The 23,107-nt window shown below is 40.2% G+C and overlaps 1 protein-coding gene across 21 annotated transcripts in view; it reads left to right on the top strand.

Moving 5' to 3' along the window:
- Positions 1-23,107, top strand: part of LOC105494330 (regulator of G protein signaling 6) — a 626,815-nt gene that overhangs the window by 144,368 nt on the left and 459,340 nt on the right. The window lies entirely within an intron of this gene.

Here is a 23,107-nt window from a genome sequence, read left to right as displayed (position 1 = left end):
TGATATCCTGGAGCTCTTCTGACACAAGGCTCTGGCTAGCCCTGATGCATTCCTCAAATTCTTCCTTCCAATTCGGAAACCTTTTGTTTTCCAGACAATGAAACCCTCCCAAACCCCTGCCTAGACCTTCTCTCTAAGCAATCCTGGGAGACCACATGTGACTTGACTTCTAACTATCTTTACAGCATTTACATTTTGCTCCTTTTTGTCATGCCATTACTAGAGGGATGATGGGCCATCCAGAGCAGCATGCGCCCTCCACAGGCACCTTAGCTTGTTCTTCACTCTACCATGATTGAAAAAGGAGAAAATATTCCGTAGCTGTTCCTTTTCTGTTCATGGCTTTTTCACTCTTACTGACCTTACAAGTTTTATTTTACCATTTCTGAATCTCAGTTATTTTCATTTCTCCTGTTCAGTATAGTTTTTAATAGATAACATTGCATTATATGGATGTCCCTTCACTTATTTAATAACTGTTTGGTATTTATTTTCTGTTTTTCAAAATCTAATGAACACTCAAGTGAATATTCTTTTGTTTGGGATTTATTTCCAGAAGGAAGGTCGCTGGCTAAAAATATATGAACATTTAACATTTATATACATATCTATACACACTTTGTTTTTTTGAGACAAGGTCTCACTCTGTCACCCAGACTGAAATGCAGTGGCATGATCATTGTTCACTGCAGCCTCTACCTCCTGGGCTCAAGCAATCCTCCCACCTAAACCTCCCTACTAGCTGTGACTATAGACATGTGCTATCATGCCAGCTGAGTTTAAAATTTTGTTTTGTAGAGACATGGTCTTACTATGTTGCCCAGGCTAGTTTCAAACTCCTTGGGCTCAAGTAATGCTCCCACCTCAGCCTCCCAAAGTATTGGGATTACAGGTGTGAACCACTGGGCCTGGCCTATGTATGCATAATTTGGCTATACTGTCTATAAAATTTGGCTATCTATAGTCAAATTATTTTATATACATATATACAAATATACCTGTAAATTTGACTATCGATAGCCAAATTATACATATACAGCCAAATTTTATATATATATATATATATATAAAGGTTATATATATATATAGCCAAATTATATAAAGCTGTATATATAGTCACATTATCCTACAGGAAATAATGTAAATGTACCAATTTACATTCTTATAACAGGGCATTAGAATTCCGTTTTCCCAGAGCCTTGCTAACACTGGTTATTTATAATCCTTTCAAACTTTGTATGAAAATTGTGTGTATTGTAAGGTAGATGAAAACTTACATTGATTTGTAATTGTTTATTGGCATAATTGAACATCTTTCCATATCTTTATTGATATGAATTCCATCTTAATAGTTTTGCTGACTTTTCCATTGAGGGGTTTCCTACTGATTTGTAATGGCTCTATATGTAGAAAGGATGTTAATTTTTGCATATTTTTACAGTAATAGTACAGATATTTTCTCATGTTTTCCATTAGTCTTTTAACCTTTGGTTTTTTTTTTCCTTCCTTCATAAATGCTAAATTTTATGTCATCATATCTTTCAGTCTTTTTCTGTATTATTTCTGGCTTTGATGGCATGCATTGAAAGCCCTTTTCCACCCCAGAGTTATCAACTCATTGGAAAATGATGTTGAAATGTCACTTTTAATATTTACTAAACACTCTTGCATAATTTGTTCTATTTTGAAGTCCTTTAATTCTGTTCCTTTAATCTGCTTGTCTTTTCTTGTGCCTGTTCCTTACTGTCTTGACTACTGCAGGCTATATACTTACATCTAAAGAATAAGCACACTTGTTCTGCCCTTTTGCTAAACAAATTTTCAGCCTCTTTTTCAATGATTATTTTTTTAAATCAATGTTAAACATCATGTAAAGTTTCAAGAAAACCCCTAGGGGTATTCGTATTTAGAGTGCATTAAATTTTTAGCTAATTCATGGGAGAATTTGAGGTATTATATCTTCCAATTTAAGTTAGAGTACAGAAATTGTCTATCTTTATCCCTCTAAGTACATTCAAATTCTCAAGAATAGTACCAAAATTCTCAAATTCCCTTTACCAGTATTTCTCTCCCACTGATGGCTCTCCAACCCAAAATATCTTAGTGGCATAGTTTGGATCTGTGTCCCCACCAAATCTCATGTTCGGTTGTGGTCCCCACTATTGGTGGTAGGGACTGGTGGGAGGTGATTAGATCATAGGGCATTTTCTTATGAATGGCTTAGCACCACCCGCTTTGTGCTGTTCTCATGATAGCGAGTTCTCATGGGATCTGGTTGTTAAACAGTCTGAGGCACCTCCCTAAACCTCTTGCTCTTGCACCGGACATGTGAGATGGGGATGCTTCCCCTTTGTCTTCTGCCATAATTCTAAGTTTCCCGAGGCCTCCCCAGAAGCAGAAGCCACCATCCTTCCTATACAGCCTGCAGAACCATTAGTCAATTAAGTCTTTCTTTGTAAATTACCCAGTCTCAGGTATTTCTTTTCTTTTCTCTCTCTCTCTTTTTTTTTTTTTTTTAGAAATGGAGTCTTGCTCTGTAGTCCAGGCTAGAGTGCAGTGGCATCTCAGCTCACTGCAACCTCCGCCTCCCAGGTTCAAGTGATTCTCCTGCCTCTGCTTCCCAAGTAGCTGGGATTACAGGTGCCCCTCACCACACCCAGCTAATTTTTGTATTTTTTCAGTAGAGACAGGGTTTCACTAGATGTTAGCCAGGCTGGTCTTGAATTCCTGACCTCACGTGATCCACCTGCCTCCGCCTCCGCAAGTGCTGGGATTACAGGTGTGAGCTACCATGCCCGGCCAGGTATTTCTTTATAGCAGTGTGAGAATGGCCTAATACACCTACCTGATGTTACACTTAGGATCCTCTTCATTATTCTTCTGAATCCAAGTCTCCAACTTTATCCATCATGCTTTTCTCCTATATTTTGATTTTATTTCTTCTATCTTCCCTCACATTTATTATTTTAATATTTTGTTTCTGTTTTCTCCTTCTGTACTTGTACTAGATTTATCAGAATTTGTAAATCTCCTTTAACCCTAGTAATTTGTTAATTCAATTAAATATGTCTATTTTTCCAATGCTCATCTTCCTGTTTTTTAACAATCATATATAAAACTGTATTTCTCAACTGATGTACCAAAATTAAAGGACACCTAGATGCCCTCCCCCAACTAAAGCATATACTACTGCGTCCAAACCCATGAATTCTCCCTAATTGAGGCAGGATATTTAGAAGGCTTTTGTGCCTTTGTTTTTTCCCCCTATTTCTTCCTTGAAAATTCTGGAGCTTTTTGAAATAATTTAGAATTTTACTTTTAAGATATTATTAAATTTTTTTTACAGCATGCCTCTGTTTAAAGAATCAAAGCTTTTTAAATGTATCACTAGTCACATATATATGTAGACTTAGCTATATTATCATATATTTATTTTTATAAAAATATTGTTCAGCACTAGCTCTTCTTTTACAGTTTTATTTATCTTAACTGACAAATAAAAATTGTACATATTTGTGTATACCACATGATGCTTTGATATATGTAGGCATTGTGCAATGGCTAAGTCAAGCTAATTAACATATGCATTACCTCACAGGATTATCATTTTTTTGTGAGAACACCTAGAATTCACCCACCCAGCAACTTTCAAGTACATTGTTATTAACTGTAGTCACCATGGTGTATAACAGATCTCTTAACTCATTCTTCCTACCTCACTGACATTTTTTGTCCTTTGCTCAACAACATCTCTTCAATCCCCTTACCTCCTCTAGACTCTGGCAACCACTCTTTGAACTCTGTTTCTGTGAGTTCAACTTTTTTGATTCTACATGAGTGAAATCATGTGATATTTATCTTTCTGTGCCTGGTTCGTTTTTCACTTAACATTAATGTCCTCCAGGTTGACCATGTTGTCATAAATGACAGATATCCTTCTTTTTTAAGGCTGAGTAGTATTCTGTTGTATACACATACCACATTTCCTTTATCCATTGGTTTGCTTTTGAAGACTTAGGTGGGTTCTATACTTTGATTACTGTGACTAATGCTGCAATGAACACGGGAGTGCAGCTAACTCTTCAGCACACTGATTTCAATTCCTTTGGATATACTCAGGGATTGGATTGCTGGATCATATGGTGATTCTGTTTCTCATTTTTTGAAGGACCTTCAGACCATTTCCATAATAGCTGTACTAATGTGCATTTACACCAGCAATGTACAAAGATTCCCTTTTCTCTACATCCTAGCCCCACATGATCTTTCGTCTTTTCGATAACAGCCATTCGAACAGGTGTGAGGTGATATCTCATCGTGGTCTTAATTTGCATTTTCCTGGTTAGTGTTGTTATTTTTTTTCCATATACTTGTTGGCCATTCATATATCTTCTTTTGAGAAATGTCTATTGAGGTCCTTTGCCTATTTAAACAATTGTTATTTATTTTCTGGCTATTAAGTTGTTTGCATTCCTTATATATTTTGGGTATTAATCCCCATCAGATTATGATTTGCAAATACATTCTCCCATTCTGTAGATTGTCTACTTTGTTATTTCTTTTGCTGGGCAGAAGCTTTTTAGTTTGATGTAATCCCACTTATCTATATTTTGCTTTTGTTGCCTGTGCTTTTAGAATCTGATCAAAAAAATTATTGCCCAGACCAGTGTCTTGGAGCTTTTCTCCTATGTTTTCTTCTAGTAATTTTACAGTTTCGAATCTTAGATTTAAGTCTTTAATACACTTTGAGTTGGTTCTTGTATATGGTATGAGATGAGGGTCCAATTCATTTTTCTGTATGTGGATATCCAGTTTTCCCAACACCATTTATTTAAGAGACAGTCTTTTCCCCATGTGTGTTCTTGGCACCTTTGTAAAAAAAAATCTATTGACCATAGACCATGTGGATTTATTTCTGGGCTTTCTACCTTGTTCCGTTGGCCTATGTGTCTGTTTTTATGGCAGTACCATGCACTTTGATTACTGTAGCTTTGTAGTAGATTTTGAAATCAGGTAGTGTGATGCCTCCACCTTTGTTTTTTTTGCTCAAGATTGCTTTGGCTCTTTGGGGTCTTTTGTGGTTCCATATGAACTTTAGGATTGCTTTTTCTATTTCTGTGAAAATGTCATTGGAATTTTGATAGGGGTTACTTTGAATCTATAGATTGCTTTAGGTAGTATGGACATTTTACCAATGTTAATCATTCTAATCCATGAGTACAGGATATCTTTCCATACATGTGTGTCTTCAGGTTCATTCATCAATGTCATATAGTTTTCAGTGTACGGATCTTTCAACTCCTGGTTAAATTTACCCCTAAGTACTTTATTTATTTATTTTTTTGCTATTTTGAATGGGATTGTTTTATTAATTTCTTTTTCAGATCGCTCCTTGTGATGGAAATGCTGCACCAGCACTAATTCTTACATGTTTTACCTTCCCCTTGAGATCTTTTCTGTTCAATTTTTATTTATTTGAGTGAGATGCTTTCTTAGATACCAGTATTGGTATACTTTCTTGAATTTGTTTCTAAATTATCTTTTCCTCTTCAACTATGTATTTCTGTTGTGCAGTCTTGGATTGCAGTCTCTTTATTCAGATGTGTGTGAACACTGTTGTTATCTGTGGTCAATTGTTGACTGTTCTATTGTTCAATTGGTCACTGTTCTATTGTTATCATTGCAGACGAGAAGTCTGATGGTAGACTAATTATTTTTCCTTTTTAACTTACTTCTCTTGTCTGGATGGAAGGCTGTAGAATTTTTCTCTTTGTTCTTGAAGAAATTTCTCTAGAATATGTCCAGATGTCTTTTTTATTTAGCCTGACTAGAATGTCTGAGCCTTTTTATGCTAAAAATGAAAGTCTATCTTCAACTTAGCATAAACTTCAAATTGAAAACTGAAGTTTTAAAACCAGTGAAGCTTTCTTCTGCTTTTAAATGTTATTACCACACCTGCTTTTTCTTCTTGTAATTTTTTACTTTTTTTTCTAAAAAATACAGGAAGTACAGAAAATAATGCAGAAAGTTCTCATTTAGCCCAAGCAGAGAGTTTAAAAGATAATCTTTTGTCATATTTGTTTTAGATCTTTTTTTAACAGTATGGTTATATTTTGAAGTATCTAGAAGACTGGAGTTAAAGTCATTCAGTTGTTTCTTAGTAGTACTTAGAGAGTTGTTCGTGAATTGGAGGATAATGAAATATGAGATATGCCAGAGCAGCAGAACGAAGTTCTAGGGGCTATTTGGGGTCTTTTGTGTTTCCATATGAATTTTAGGATTTAAAAAAAAATTTCTGTGAAGCATGTCATTGGTATTGTGATAGAGATTAATTTAGATCACTTTGGGTAGTATGGACATTTTGACAATATTTTTCTAATTTGTGAATATGGGATATCTTTTCATTTCCTGTATCTTCTTCAATTTATTTCATCCATGTTTTATAGTTTTCATTGTAGAGTTCTTTCACCTCTTTGGTTAAATTTATTCTTAGGTATTTTTTTATTTGTAGCTATTGAAAAAAGATTACTTTCTTGATTTCTTTTTCAGGTAATTTGCTACTGGTGTATAGAAACACCTCTGAGTTTTGTATGTTGATTTTGTCTCCTGCGACTTTACTGAATTTGTTTATTACACTATTAGGTAATAATTTAATGATAAATATTTAAGGTGGCAGATAATACTAATTACCCTGATTTGATAATTACACAATTTATATAAGTATTGAATCATCATATTGTACCCCATACATATATATAGTTATTATGTGTCAATTATAGATAAAAAATTATATACTACATTGCTTTTCAAAATTAAAGTAATAATTGAAATTCACAAATGATGGAAAAAAACCCAGAAGTTCTTGGGGGAAATAAGCGTATTTCACAGTATTATGGAAATTGAATCCTGAATGTCAATATTGTTTCATAAATATTTGTAATGTACAATGCAATAGGGATACTGTATCAGGATGCTTTTGGCTGCAAGTTACAAAAAACCCCAACTCACATTGGCTTAAAGAGTGAAGGCATTTCCTCATCTCACACAAAAGGCTACTCAGCTCTGCCTCAGTCCAAGCCATCATGTAGTCATATGGTGGATACAGAAATTCGAGGTGTACTTACACCTGTGTACGCACCTCTAGATGTATCAGTGTCCTCAAGAATGAGAAATGCCATTTGCCTTTTGTGTTTCTTATTTAGAAATGAGAAAATCTTTTCCAGGATCTCCCTAGAAAACTTCCCTATAGGGTCTCAGTAGTCACAGTTCACTCATATATGCTCATTCTTGTACCAATTGGTGGAAAGAAAGAATAGAATTCATAGGAATTCTAATGAATCTGACATAGATTAATCTGACATAGATCAATGGTTCCCAACCAGGTGGAGTTTTACCTCTAGAGGACATTTTGCCAAGTCTAGAAACATCTTTGTGCTTGCTGGGGACCCCTACTACTGGTATCTAGTGGGTAGAGGCCACAGACACTGCTAAGCCTTACACAGTGCTTGGGATGCTCCCCACAATAAAGAATGATCCGATTCAGATGTGAATAGTGTCAAGGCTGAGAAACCTTAACATAGACCAGTTAGGATCTCACCCTTCAGGGCCATGGAAAGGGCTGTTTTTCACTGAAGCACAGGGCTAAGGAGGGGCTATGTGGATGCTGTGTAGCCCACTGGGAGTGCCCACTGCCATGACGTCCCTTGGATGGAGCTGGTCTTCTGAGCTGCTCAGAAAGAGAAGCTCAAATTTATGGGTTTTAGGCTACTAAAAATTAACCAACCACATTGAATTTCATGTTTTTCTAATTCATTCCTAGTCTTCTTGCTTGTTAAGCTTTCTGCTAAAGATAATTCTAATGAATTAGAGAAGGTATTTAAGAAAGAATATCTGTGAGCCTGTGTGTTGCTTGACTGGCAGCCAACAGAAGTGTTGCATGGGGAAAATGGCAAGAATTAAACATGATTGCCCATCAGTCTTTTACTTGGGGTCCGGGGTAGTCTGGAATACAGGTAGGGAGGTCATTCAAGCTTCACAGAGAGGTTCACTAGTACTTATAACTTCAAGCACTGGGAGTTGAGAATTGCCAGAAATAGTCATGTAATGAAATTCCATGTTGTATACGTGTTTGCATTTCTTTCCTCCTAAAAACACAGTGGTTTTGGAATTAATAATATCCTAGAACAGTGGTCCTCAGCTTTTTTGGCACTAGGGACCAGTTTTGTGGAAGGCAATTTTTTCCATGGACCTTGAGGGGAGGGGAAGATGGTTTCAGGATGAAACTGTTCCCCTCAGATCATCAGGCATTAGAGTCTCATAAGGAACATGCAACCTAGATCCCTCGCATGTGCAGTTCACAATACGGTTTGCGTTTCTATGAGAATCCAGTGCCCCCGCTGATCTGACGGGAGGTGAGACGCAAGTGGTAATGCTCGCTCACCCACTGCTCACCTCTTGCTATGCAGCCCAGTTCCTAACAGGCCACAGACTGGTAGCAGTACATGACCTGGAGGTTCGGGACCCCTTAGATTAAGCAGTTAAGGATCTCTGCAAATCCTAGCTCAATTGCTCAACTTTGGAAAGTTGTTGGACTGTTTTCAGCTTTGGGTATCTTATCTGTAAAATAAAGAAATTGAATTACAGGCACTTACAGGTCCTGCAATTCCCCTTACCTCAGATAAAACAATAGATCCCTTTTTCGTTTCAGGAGAACTCATGATTTTGGTGGCAGCTCTAGTTAGCATTTGCTCATGCTTTTATTGTTTTTAGCAATCAATGGGAAGTGCATCAGGTGAAATCTCTCAGGCCTGCATCTATCTGGCCAAAGCTCATTCATTGATTTTTTTTTTCCTGCTGAAACTTGCACATATATAAAAAACGAAGAAACCAAATTTAATTTTCACCAGCTCAGGGTATAGTATTGTGGCTGCTCATGTTCCTGCAGGCTGAGTTGTTCTCAAATAATAAACTAAGCTGTATAATCTTTAAAATATTTGACCAGGTGGGAAGCCTTTCTGGGAGGACAATATATTTGTGCATTTGGTGCTTAAGTTTCAATCGCCTGGCCACACCTTGGACGTATTTGCAGGGGAAATCTGCTACGTAAGAAGCCAACCACTTTGGGCAACATTATCTTCATCATCAGCATGCACATGTGGTAATGACCTGTTATGAGCCTGACTTGGAATAACTTTCTTCCTCACAGAGTGGTGGGTACTCCATATGTGTAGAATTACTGAGAGTAATTATCTTTGCAACAGTAAGGCAGGAGGGTAAGAAATCAATAAAGCAGAAGGGAAAGATGTTAACACTTATCGACCACTTTTTGTGTCACAGCAGAAGGCGGTCAATAAATGACATATTTTATTATATTAGGTGATTATTGCAGTGTTACCTTAACTTATGTGTGAGGAAATTGTGGTCCAGTGAGGTTAAGTCACTTGCTCAGTGTCCCTCAGTATTAAGTGATAAAGCAGAGGTATCAACCTAGGACACTCTATGAGGTTTGGTTTCAGTCTGAAAGCACCGAGTACCTGGGCCCAGGTATGAGACAGAGTCCCAGCCCAGAGGCTTGTTGGTCTATCATTCCTTCAGCAAACACAGCTTACTTCCAAGAGTGTAGAAATTGGGGCTGTGCTTAATAGCAAGATAATAAGCATCAGAAGGGCCAGGTGTGGTGGCTCACGCCTGTAATCCCAGCACGTTGGGAGGCCAAGGTGATCAGATCACTTGAGGTCAGGAGTTCAAAGACCAGCCTGGCCAACACGGTGAACCCTTGTCTCTACTGAAAATACAAAAATTAGCCGGGAGTGGTGGTGCACACCTGTAATTCCAGCTACTTGGGAGGCTGAGGCAGGAGAATTGCTTGAAGCTGGGAGGCGGAGGTTGTAGTGAGCTCAGATTGCCCCACTGTACTCCAGCCTAGGAGACACAGTGAGACCCTATCTCAAAAAAAAAAAAAAAAAAATAAGCATCAGAGGAGCCACAGTGATGCTGATGAGGGAGACATTTTCTGACTCATAACAGGTTACCTTTGTTTCCTCATTATCATAAATGAGAAAAAGTTGCCTTCCCTGGACTTCCTCCTATTCATCTTATTTTCCTCTCCTCTTCTTGCTTAGGATGCCAAGGCTGTGATATTTATTTCTGCTCTCTTCCCTTATAGACATGCTAAAGTCATTTAAAAAAAACGTCAGGAATAAAATACACTAAATGATGACTGTCTTAGAGAAGACTCCACTTAAGCTGTGTGCATCCAGAAATGCAACTGTGCTGACCCGTTCCTGCCTCCCTTGCCCTACTGATAACGTGATGGGAGATGAAGCTGTTTTTCAAAAGTGTTCTGGGTCCAGAGACATTTGCTCGACACCTGTGCCCTCCATTGGTCTAAAGGCATTAGAGTTTTTCTCCCACAATATTTGGCTTTGTGATTTTGAATTTATGACACCCTGGTTGTTGGTGTTTTTCTCTGCATTCATACCTGACTCTTGACCTCCAAAAGAACTGGTACATACATTTTACTTTAAGCTGGACATTTCTATAATACTATGCAACCTTGAAAATAATCGCAGTGACATTTTGCTTTTTTATAAGGCCTTCTATTGTTCTTCTTTGCTCTTGCATCTCTCTTTCCCTCTTATGACACTATATCAACATATTTCAGTCTTCCCGGAGCCCTCTGCAGAGGAATTTTGTAACTGATTTGAGCCATGTTTTTGATGGAGTATCTGCTCTCTGGACCTTCCCGTCTCCTGGTTGCCACTGTGAACCACCCCCCCTCCAATAATCTATATCCAAAATGCTGAGCAGGAGATTTATGGTATTTGTTTGAAGATATGCCCTGAACTATCCGAAGTCAACTAGTTCCTTTGCAAGTAAGTGGCTGGAAACCTAAAGGTCGTGTGAACTGGATTCTAGAAGCATGGGATAATAAATGTAAGATTTCAAACTGGAGGTTAAAAACAAGTTTTCCTCTTGATTAGTTTCTAATCAGTCAGCTAAATGGTCTCTGAATAGTTGTAGCTAATGAGCAACATCTCTCAAAGAGTTAATTGTCCTGACTACTAAATACTTAAATCCATATATTTTCACTGAAGTGTTTATTACTATGTGTTCTTAGGACCATAATTATAAAATGTTGAGTTAGGAAGACACAATGTTTTTCTCTGAGTATTGTTGCCTCTGTTATCAGATAAGACGAAGTGTATATTTATTTTATTTTTACATTATTATGATTATTATTTTGAGACAGAGTCTTGTTCTGTTGCCCAGGCTGGAGTGCAGTGCCATGATCTTGGCTCAATGCAACCTCTGCCTCCTGGGTTCAAGCGATTCTCTTGCCTCAGCCTCCCAAGTAGCTAGGACTACAGGCACATGCTGTCATGCCCGGCTAATTTTTGTATTTTTAGTAGAGACAGAGTTTTGCCCTGTTGGCCACGCTGGTCTTGAACTCCTAACCTCAAGTGATCTGCCTTGCCTTGGCCTCCCAAAGTGCTGGAATTACAGGTATGAGTCACTGCACCTGGCTGAAATGCATATAATATATATTATTTTTTTAATGGAATATTATGAAGTAGTAAAACATGAGTAAACTATAGATACATACAGTGTGAGTGAATCTTACTAATGACTGTGAGTGAAAAAGGAAGTTCCAGAGAAATACACGTATGATAGCCTGTTTATAAAATTTGGAAACATGCAAACTTCAACAATATACTTTTTTTTTTTTTAAGGAAGAAAACAGACAAAATTCAGAATAGTGGTTATGGTTGGGGTGAGGTGAGCACAGCACATAAGTAAATACTGGTAATGTTGTAATTTTTGGACTAAGTCATGGGTTCACAATTCTTCATTATATTATTAAAACTAAGTTTTAAAAGACCCACAAATGGGCCAGTGATGATAGTATCTCCAGAATTGATAGCCATCAATTCTGATCATCCAGGATCCTTGGAAATAAATTGCATGGATGAGCTCATTCATTCCAAATCTGGGGTCTTTAAAGTTTCTGCTCTTCCCAGTTCTTTGGATTCATAGCTATGATCCTTAGAGGGCAACAGGTCTCTCCCTCCTCATGACAGAAATAAAGGTCAGATGAGAATGGGAGACCAGTGAGGAGGAGTTTGTGCTTTGGGCTGAGCAAAGAGACCAGAATCTTTTGGCACGATCTCCTTCTGCATTTGAGATGAAACTTAGTCTTTTAAAATACAAACAGCCACAGTCTCCTGTGTTGCCAGTCACCTGAGCTACCTTTGGCGGTAGGGTTTTGATTAAATGGCACGCTTTGCTTGTGAGTAACCTTCAGGGCACGTTTTGTTCATAAGAAATAAATGTATCACTCATTTGAATCAGAGCTGCAAGTGCCATCTGTGAGGTACTCCTCCTTCCCATTATTACACAAATGTGTTTCTGTGTGACTGGCTCCTGGATTTCGCAGGCTCTCTTGCCTGCGCCGATTGCTGGCTGAGAGGTCTCAGCTCAGCATTCACAGTGTATGACTATATTTCTATTTTTTTTTTTTTTTTTTTTTTTTTTTGAGACGGAGTCTTGCTCTGTAGCCCGGGCTGGAGTGCAGTGGCCGGATCTCAGCTCACTGCAAGCTCCGCCTCCCGGGTTTGCCATTCTCCTGCCTCAGCCTCCCGAGTAGCTGGGACTACAGGCGCCCGCCACCTCGCCCGGCTAGTTTTTTGTATTTTTAGTAGAGACGGGGTTTCACGGTGTTAGCCAGGATGGTCTCGATCTCCTGACCTCGTGATCCGCCCGTCTCGGCCTCCCAAAGTGCTGGGATTACAGGCTTGAGCCACCGCGCCCGGCCGCGACTATATTTCTATTAAGACTTCTGCTCTTCTTGGCAAAACGGAAGTGGGGTTTCATTTGAAATGATGGGCTGGGGAGAGGGGAAGGGAACCATCTCACTCATGGTTATTGACATCAAGCTACCATCATCTCTTGTCCAGACAACTGAGATTTTTCTGCTCCCTTTATGCCCCTGCCCCACCCCTTCCCAGCCCCTTTCTGTCCTCTGCCAGAGTGATCTTGTGAAGGCTTAAATCAGACCAGATCATTCTCCTGCTTAAAAATCCCCCAGTCATTTCCCATTGCTCTCAGAACAACATCCACACTTTTTATCCCGCAGTAGGGAGCTCTCCATGCTGTAGCCCCTGCCTGTTTTCCCCTCCTTCTCATCTTGCCCTTTTGCACCTTGTTCACTATATTCTAGTCACCCTGGCCTTCTTTCTGCTCCTCAGTCACTCCAAGCTCATTCCCTCTGTAAGACCTTGGCATATGCCATTTCCCCTGCCAAGAACGTTCCTGCTCTAGGTCTTCGCAAAACTTACGTGTTCTCATTGTTCACCGAACGGTCTTCCCTGGCCACCCAATGTAAAGTAGTCCAGCCCCACTTCAAAGGACACTGTCTCATGGCACCTTTTATTATCTTCAGTGCATTTACCTCTCTCTGAAATTATTCTGTTCACTTGTGTGTTTATGGCTGTCCTGATTAGAATTAATTTTCATAAAGAGAACAATAATCTTGACTGGTTTATCCTTCAATTCCTTATGCCCACAACAGTGACTGGCACATGGAAAGCATTCAGGAAATAAAAGTACAATGGAAAATTAAAACACACTCACTGCATGCCTGCCACATATAGAACCAAATTAAATTACTGCCAATACACATGGGGAAAATCTTCCCATTTTTCTGGAATAATATTACGAAGGATGGAAAATAAGTGCACATTGCCTGGATGGCATTTAATAAACACTGTGACCCAGTAGTGTACATTTCAATGAATATTGCCAAAGGAAGTAGGCCAAATCAGGTGATCTGAGTTAACTTTCCTGTACATTGTGTATTAGTTTCCTGATGATCAAAACTGGATTAGTCTACAATGTATCTTTCCTGTTAGACATGAAGATTATCTACTCTATCCAATTTGTGTTTTCTTAGCTGAGAAATCACTGTTGAATTTTAAAAGCGGCTTGCCCGGGCCTCCTTTCCTGGTCTTTTGATGGAAATGGTTTATGGAAAAAAAAATATTTACTAGAGTCAGATAATTAGAACATTTTATGTATTTTGCATATGCTAATACGTTTGAGTTCCTTTGAGGGAGAGCCGCATGGCATAAAGCAGAATGGAAAGGATGATTCAAATTTCTTCTCCCAGCCTCCTCCCCTGGCCAGATTTAGCACTTCCTATATACCACCACCTCACAGCTTAGCTTGGCTGGGAGCTCCTCAGGTTTCCAAAGGACAGTCCTTCCTTCTCCCTCCCCCAGTTGCCATCCCCACACCGGGGTGCCAACTCCCAAGTAGGCTGACAGGAAGTGAGATTGGAAACAGCTTTATAGTAGATTGGTACTGTTATAAGACACATTGTAAGACATCAGGTAAATATAGCACATCAGATTTTATTAATTATAAAAATTCTTTAAAAGCCTTCAACAGAGCCGAGATCATGCCCCTGCACTCCAGCCTGGCAACAGAGTGCGACTCCATCTCAAAAAAAAAAAGCCTTCAACAGTGGCTAAACACAAAACCAGAATCCCTTTAGATTTCTTAAAGTGCCTTTGTAGTTCTTTTGTACTATGGGTCCTTGTTGGACAAAGTTCATTATTTGTTTTTTATACCCTTTACATTAGGGGTTCCTAACCCCCAGGCCATGGACCAGTACTGGTTCCTGGCCTGTGAGGAACCGAGTGGCACAGCAGCAGGTGAGCAGCAGTTGAGCGAGCATTACTGCCTGAGCTCCATCCGCCTCCTGTCAGACCAGCAGCAGCACTGGATTCTCACAGGAGCACGAACCCTACTGTGAACTGCACATGCGAGGGATCTAGGTTGCCCGCTCCTTATGAGAATCCAATGCCTGATGGTCTATCCCTGTCTCCCATCACCCCCAGTTGGGACTGTCTAGTTGCAGGAAAACAAGCTCAGGGCTCCCACTCATTCTACATTATGGTGAGTTGTAGAATTATTTAATCATATATTACAATATAATAATCATAGAAATAAAGTTTCTATGATTGCAATAAATGTAACACACTTGAATTATTCATCCCAAAATGATCTCCCCCCACTCCCCATTATCCATGGACAAATTGTATTCCATAAATCCGGTCCCTGGTGCCAAAAAGGCTGGGGGCTGCTGCTTTTAATGATCATGTTCACATATGGACAGTGAAAAGGTAGGTCTTCCTAGAGAAGGTTAAAGGGAAAGTAGGACAGTTGCCACAAACTCCCTTTTTGGAGAGTGCCCAGCCAGGGAGTGTTACCAGGGCCGACCCTGGCCTTGCTGATGTCTTCAGTGGCATCCTTGAAGTCAACATGGGATTGGTGCAGGCTCCTGTTGCAGCACTCAGTGAAGGTCCTCCCTCCTCCCCAGTAGCTCTCATTTCCAAGGCCCTTATTTTCTGTGGCCATCTGGGCACTGAAGTCCTTCTCCTGGTGGGCTATCTCTGTTGCCCTATGACCTTCAGTGATTTCTACTAAATAAACCCCTCTTTTAAGCATTTAGGGGTAAAGGGAGTGGCATGAATGTTTACTGTGCACTGGGGTGAGAAAATCAGTACCAGTTTCATCGTGCCCTCCAGCTGCCTTCCTCCAGGGAGGGGACTTCACACTAGCTGTCTCTCCGCGGATCTACAGCACCCTTGCCATAGCTCCAGCTCCTGGCCTTCTCCCCCTCCCTGCTGCCTGCTGGCACATAGAGCCCTTGGGCCATTCTCTGTGTGGTATTGGCCCCAGCCTTTGCTTCTGCTGTCTACTGTAAGCAGCTAGGCTTAGACTTCCCTAAGAGGAGTCCCGGACACCACTGAGGATGCATTTTCCTTTCCTCATATGAGGAGGGCGTTAGGTGCCCTTAGCTTTGGAGGGAGTGGAGCTTTGGAGCCTGGAGACAGGGGACCAGGACCAGATTGCCCAACTTCCCTAGAGTCTGCTGAACTCATCTTTCAGTAAAGAGGCCGGATGAGCTGAGCTCCACTTCTCTCTGGCTCCATGTTCCTGTGACTTTTGACTCATCTGAGGTTGACTTTGAGAAGGCAATCCCTTTTAAATATGTTGGAATCCATGTAGTATGACCCTATCTACCATGGAATCTTACTCCATTTTACTTTAAAGAGAATGTAAATGGTTTGGCTGCACATCACTATTAAAATGGCCTAAGTAAGCAGGACGGAGAAGCTGCCAGGAGAGCAGAGGTGGAGAGTGGAAGGGGCCAAGCCGGTTCTAAGTCATTTGCTGCAGACTCCTGTCCTCAGATATACTCACTTCATGGGAACCAAATTACATTTGACTGCTCTTCAGCTCTTAAAACAGGATAACTTGAGCCATCTGATACTCCAGAGGAATACAGCAACCCAGAAGATGTATTAATACTCTATTCTCTAATTTTCTAGAATAAGTCAGATCATTGACAAATGACATACTTGGACTGTATTAACTTCCTACAGAAAGACTTTCACTAGGTTTAGTAATTGGCTATAGCTTCAGCCTTTTTTTTTCTTTTTTCTTTTTCTTTCTTTCTCTCTTTCTTTCTCTTTTTTTTTTTTTTTTTTTTTTTTTTTTTTTTTTTTTTTTTTTTTTTTTTGAGCCAAGAGTCTTTCTCTGTTGCCCAGGCTGGAGTGTGAAGGTGCAATCTTGGCTCACTGCAACCTCCGCCTCCTGAATTCAGTCAATTCTCCTGCCTCAGCCTCCCAAGTAGCTGGCATTACAGGTGCATGCCACCACACCCAGCTAATTTTTGTATTTTTAATAGATATGGGGTTTCACCATGTTGGCAAGGCTGGTCTCAAACTCCTGACCTCAAGTGATCCACCCACTTCGGCCTCCCAAAGTGAGCTTATGTCTTTTTGAAGGATGGCTATGGGAAAGGTACACTTGAAGGATGTTTTTGTGTCATTTATTAACTTACTGATTAATTAAGATGGGGAGGTCTTGCTATATTGCCTAGGCTGGTCTCTCGCTCTGTCGCCCAGGCTGGAGTGCAGTGGTGCAATCTCAGCTCACTGCAACCTCCGCCTCCTGGGTTCAAGCGATTCTTATGCCTCAGCCTCCCAAGTAGCTGGAATTACCTGTGCCTGCCACCATGCCCAGCTAATTTTTGTATTTTTTAGTAGAAATGGGGTTTCACCAGGTTGGCCAGGCTGGTATCAAACTCCTGACCTCAGGTAATTCACCTGCCTCAGCCTCCCAAAGTGCTGGGATTACAGGCGTGAGCCATTGCACCGGGCCTTAGCTCCCTTTACTTTTTAAAGATAGACTTCCTATCTTATAACAGTTTGATTTATAGAGCAGTCGCAAAGATAGTTCAAGGAGTTCCCGTATTCTCCGCATCCAGTTTCCCCTATTATTGGCACCTTAAAATAGAATAGTACTTTGTTACAATGAACAAATCGATGTTGATAAAGTGTATCAACTAAAGTCCATATGTTTTTCATTTTTCCTTAGTTTTTACCTAGTGTCCTTTTCCTATTCCAAGATCTCATACCATATTACTTATAGTTGTTGGGTCTCTGGATCCTCCACAGCAATTTCTCAGACTTTCCTTGTTTCCATTATGAAACACTTTAGACATACCAAAAGTGTGTGTGTGTGTATGTGTATAAAGAATACCAGTATAACCAGGATTCAGCCCTGGAAGCAGAACATGACCAACATGATTGAAGCCTCATGTATATCCCTCTTGATCTCTTTCTCCTCTCTTCAAGGACAACCAATATCTTAAATTTGGTGCTTTTGTCCCAGGCGTGTTTTGAAACAACTATACGTAGTGTTGCTTTGCATATTTTATTTTATCGAGACAGGATCTCACTGTCACCCAGGCTGGAATGCAGTGGTGTGATCGTGGCTCACTGTAGCCTCTACCTCCCTGGGCTCAGGAGATCCTTCAACCTCAGCCTCTTGAGTAGCTGGGACTAAAGGTGCGTGCCACCACGCCCACCTAATTTTGGAAAAAAATTTTATAGATATGATGTTTCACATGTTGACCAGGGTGGTCTTGAACTCTTGGGTTCAAGCGATCCTCCCTCCTTGGCCTCCTGAAGGGCTGGGACTATAGCAGTGAGCCACTGCCCTCAGCCTGCTTTGCATCTATTAAAGCAATATAAGTATTATAAGCATTGCTCTACAGTTTGCTTTTTTTTTTCCTCCACATAACGTGTTTTAATCTGCATTACTGTCATGTATCTAGTTTCTAAGTCAGACTCTATTGTGTGAATCCCCTCTCTTGTTGATGGTTATCTAGCTGTTTTCCTTTCTATTACTGTCATGGCCATTGCAAAGAGTGCTGAACAGACACCCTTTACAAGTCACCTTATGCACGTGAGCAAGCATTTCTACCTTGGGGCTTGGGGAGAGGGATTTTGGGGTTTCAAATTTTATCCGTAAGAAAGCAGTGTATTCATTCATTCAATAAATATTGATTGACCATGTAAAAACTGAGCCAGGTTCTAGAGGTAAACAGAATAGAAATAATCCTTCACTCATCATGAGTTTACAATCTACTTGGGAAAATGAACATTAAAGAAGTAATTAAAGATATGTATGTACTATACAGCTGTATCATAAAAATAAAGAACAATATATTGTGTGCTGTGAGAAAAAGATAAGGCTTATTAAAGGATGTTTCTTAATGTTTCTTGTATCATAAATTACCTAAAGAATTTCCGGACAGGAAAATACTACTCTCCTACTGAATTTATGTGCTTTCTTTATCTAACAATGGAAGCAATGTAAAGCAAAGTGTTTCTTTTTTTGCCTTAGCTACTGGGAGTGTCTCATGTAAATGCTGTGCCCAGCTGCAGTTCCTGGAACACCCCAGCTACATGTAGTGTTTATCTTTTGGCTTTTTAAATAAATGGTTTTCACATTGTTCTGTGTCTTGTTTTGCATGCTGAATCATTTTGAATGTAATGAGGTATAGATCTCGGAGAGAGGACAAGATATTGTTGATAAGTGGTTGGTGACCCCCACTTTTCTTTTCAGAGACAAATGACCTTGCTTTTACTTGGTTTTGATGTGTTTATGTAGGGATCTTACTGTATTTGCATGCTTGCTTAATTTCAATATAAATTTATGAAATTTATTATCCATCAAGAGTCAATTTGTTCTCTAAATATTCCACTTAGATGATTATTATTTTTTTTAATCACCACCAACACATACACAAACAGAACTCCTTGGCAATTCCATTTGGCTGTACTGCTATCTTTAGGAACATTTATCTTGCTTTAACTCCTCTCTTTTTTTACAGACATTTAGTTTTCTGTGACATTGTTTACTTTCATTATACCTTAATTATGGGATTCTGATAACCATGGAGGAGTAGGAGAAACAATAAATGGGGTTTTGTGGGTGATTAATTGCTAAAGCAAAGCTGAGATCTTTGATAAGCACAACAGTTGTTTCTGCCAGTATACTCCAAAGGCAAGAATATTGTTGCAATTACACAACAAGCAAGGGGGGAGAAACACCTCCCACAAATCACTCTGATATTTTTCTTAACCACTGTGCTTTTGAAAGCCTAATGCTCTTTCTTCTGATGTTTTTTTGACTGTCAGCCTGAGTAGTTGGCTCTTCCTTGGTACAATGCTATTTAAATGACAGGTCCTTTCTCAGTGTGAATGTGTCAGCTATCTAAATGAGTGGTTGAAAATGTACCTGTGCATCAGCCATGTGGACCACGGTATGGTCTGAAGAAAATTATGTTTGAGCAGCTATGATTGAGCTCAATCTTGCAAAAGCTTATTGAGTTTTAACAAATAATTTAGCCCTATCAAGCAGAAGTGCATTTGGCTGCAGGTAATAGAAAACTCAATCATTGGTGGTTTTAACAAGTAGGTTTTCTTTTTCTCACGTGACACAGATTGGTAATACTGTCAGAAACCCAGTTTCTTTTGTGTTTTCTGCTCTGCTTTTTGGAGTCTTTCAGCCTTTATTCTTGGGCTTATTGTCTCAGGGTTACAAAATGACTAGTCTTACTGCAGATTTTCTAGGTGGGAGGTGCAAAGTGGTGGTGCTGGCCACAGCTTTCCTTCTTTGTCAGGACAGCAAAAGTTTCATCAGAACTCCCCAGTGGACTTGCTCTCTTAATTCGAAATGGCTGTAACAGTGTCATGTTGGCTGCACCTCTTTCAAAGAAAGTTCGGAAAGTTGGATGTTTCACAGACACATTAAGATTTCAAACAAAGGCGAGGGCATTCACAAGGAACAGAGAGAATGTGTGTGGATGGGGCGAGTAACTGCCAGTCATCAGCCTATTATGTACTGTACACATACATAGAGTTTTGCTGTGCAGCAGCAAATATAAAAATGAATGTCATCACTGTGAAAGTGGAAAACCATATTTCAGTGTCATGCAAATGCCATAATTGAAATGAAAAGATAGGAAATGCTGGTGCGTTGTCTACATCAATGTATTCGGTTGTTGATTTTATTGCATAAAAGGTATCAGTGGGGACGAGATAGTTTTGTTTTGTTTCAGAAGATTTTGCTTTTGTTTTTCCCAGCTAAAAAGGGAAGCTGAAAAATAATGAGGAGGGCTGGGTGCAGTGGCTCACACCTGTAATCCCAGCACTTTGGGAGGCCGAGGCAGGTGGATCACTTGAGATTAGGAATTCAAGACCAGCCTGGCCAATATGGTGAAACCCCATCTCTACTAAAAAATACAAAAAAATTAGCCAGATGCGGTGGCATGCACCGGTAATCCTAGCTACTTGGGAGGCTGAGGGAGGAAGAATTGCTTGAACCTGGGAGGTGGAGGCTGCAGTGAGCTGAGATGGCACCACTGCACTCTGCACTCCAGTCTGGGTGACAGAGTAAGACTCTGTCTCAAAAAAAAAAAAAAAAAAAAAGAAAAGAAAAGAAAAAGAAAAAAGGAAAAACACAGACATATGAAATAGAGCTTATTAATTCTATATATATTCACAGAAAATGCATACTTTTATGCCTTGATTATCTTTAGGTGATCACGAGGAACAGGAGCTCAAAGATAATTAGCAACTGTCCTAAAAAAACCTCAATTGGGCTACAAACTTCAATATCATGTACACAGGTAGAAAAGACTCTTCTTTGATTTCAGGTTTTCCTTTTATTTCCTTGGCATCCCTCTTCTGATTGTGTCTTGCTGTGTACTCAAGATGTAGGTTCTGTGGGTTGACTGAGCTCAGCTGGGTGAGTCTCACTAGGGTCTCTTATGCCCTGGCTCTCAAATGGCAGCTGGGGCTCCTACACATGGCATCTCCATATGGCTTAGGCTTGTCACAGTCTGGTGGCTGGGTTCGGAGGCTGAAGTTTCCGAGAGACCAGGGGGGATGCTGCAAAGCTTTTAACCTGAACTTGCAAGTCATGAAGCATCCACCTTCTGTTGGTTGTGCTGGACAGCCCAGATGAAGGGGCAAGTTCCCAAGGGCATGGATGCCTAGAGGCATGGTTCATTAGGGACCATCTTTGGAGACAAACAACCACAGTCTCCTTCCTTCTCTTCCCTTGGGGATTGAAAGGGTTATCAAAAGCTGGTCAGAAAGAGAAGCAAAGGGTGAGGATACTGCTGCTGCAGCACGTATGTAATAGGGAATAAACCCAGAATGTGAAGAGTTGCCATCCTAGTACCCCTTGAGTGTCCTTTTCATGCCATTGGAAACTCGACAGTAGTAATTGGGAGTGAGTTGAAATCTTCAGCTTTCTACATTTGTATTGTCCTTTTCAGAGCAAAAAGAAGTAAAGATTAACCTAAAAAATGCTTTTGATATTAATAGTTACAAATGAAAAAACATGCAACAATTCCAAGCTCAAATCAAAACCAATACTGAGCTTTGAGGTACAATTTCTATTCTCTATGTGTGGCTATCTCCTCTTATGTTAGTGGCTGAGCAGAGAATGCTCCGCTCCAAAACAAATAGAATCAGAATTTATTTTATTAACAGCATCTTTCTTTGTGCCAAGAACACAGGGATATGGTAAGCACATCTGAATGTACCATCGGCAGGTTAAATCATTCTCTTTACTTTGGTCTTTGGTGGGTTTTTATATTTGTTGCTTTTAATCTGAATGAATGGCAATAGAACAAGTTTTAAAAATCTGTAGAGATCTCCAGAGATTCCTGTCTTGCTAAGAAATAGGAAGGCCGCAATTAGCAGAGACCAAGAATGAAGAGGTGGAAAAGAGGGTGGGTGTCTCTGTTGCTGTAAACTACTAGTTTTCACCATTCTGCGCCTTCGTCTGTGTTGCTGCTGCTACCTGGAACACCCTTCCTCCCCCTCCTCTGCCTGGAAGACTGCTGCTTACCCCAGATGCAGCCCAGCTGCAGGCTTCTGCATGCAGCCCACCTCTTCTCTCCGGACAGGGTGCCTTCTTGTCCCCCACACCCACAATTCCTTTGCCTATCAGTTTGTCTCTGTATTTCTTCCTCAGATTATAGCTCCTTAGGGGCAGGGACCAGCTCTTAGCCTGATACCATCAGCCAAGCAACGTGTAGCATGCAGAGGTTTGGCAAAACTTTGAAAGCGGGAATATATAGTCAACTACATTGATGTCTGGGTCATTTTTCTGATGTCTGGTAGCAACTGTGTTAGGTGGCTTATACCTCTCCTGGACCCACACAAAGCAAATTCTAAAAATAACGAACTGGACCATACAAACTTTTCCAAAAGCCCGGGGTGGGGGAGATGTTATAATATCCTGATATAGCTGTGCTGTTGTTTATTTCACCTCTGTCACCTAGAGCAACCCCCTCCATGGTTTCCAAAACCTCCTCCATCCTCGGGGTCTGGTCTGGGACCCCTGTCCTCCTGGAGGTCCTCTTTGAACCCTCTGGACCCTTCCCCCGGAGGCCTCTGGTACTTCGATGTCACAGCATTTGCTGTCATTTCATTTGCCTGGCCTCTTGGCTAAGATAAATAAACTCCTGTCCTTGCTTTTTCTCTATCCCTGACAGGGGTGAAGTCATGTGGACACGTGGCAGGCGCCACTATTGGTTATCTGCTGAACACTAGCACTCCCCATGCCTTCACGCCATCAGGCAGGGGCATTTGTTCTTTTGACGGTGTGGACAGGGGCAGAGTTTAGTGGCATTGTTCTTCTTTAGCTTAATGAGCACAAACTGTCAGAG

Source organism: Macaca nemestrina, chromosome 7 (assembly GCF_043159975.1).
Source record: "Macaca nemestrina isolate mMacNem1 chromosome 7, mMacNem.hap1, whole genome shotgun sequence".
Classification (NCBI taxonomy): Eukaryota; Metazoa; Chordata; class Mammalia; order Primates; family Cercopithecidae; genus Macaca; species Macaca nemestrina.
The sequence above is the reverse complement of the archived record's forward strand: the minus strand, read 5'-3'. Positions and strand labels throughout refer to the sequence as shown.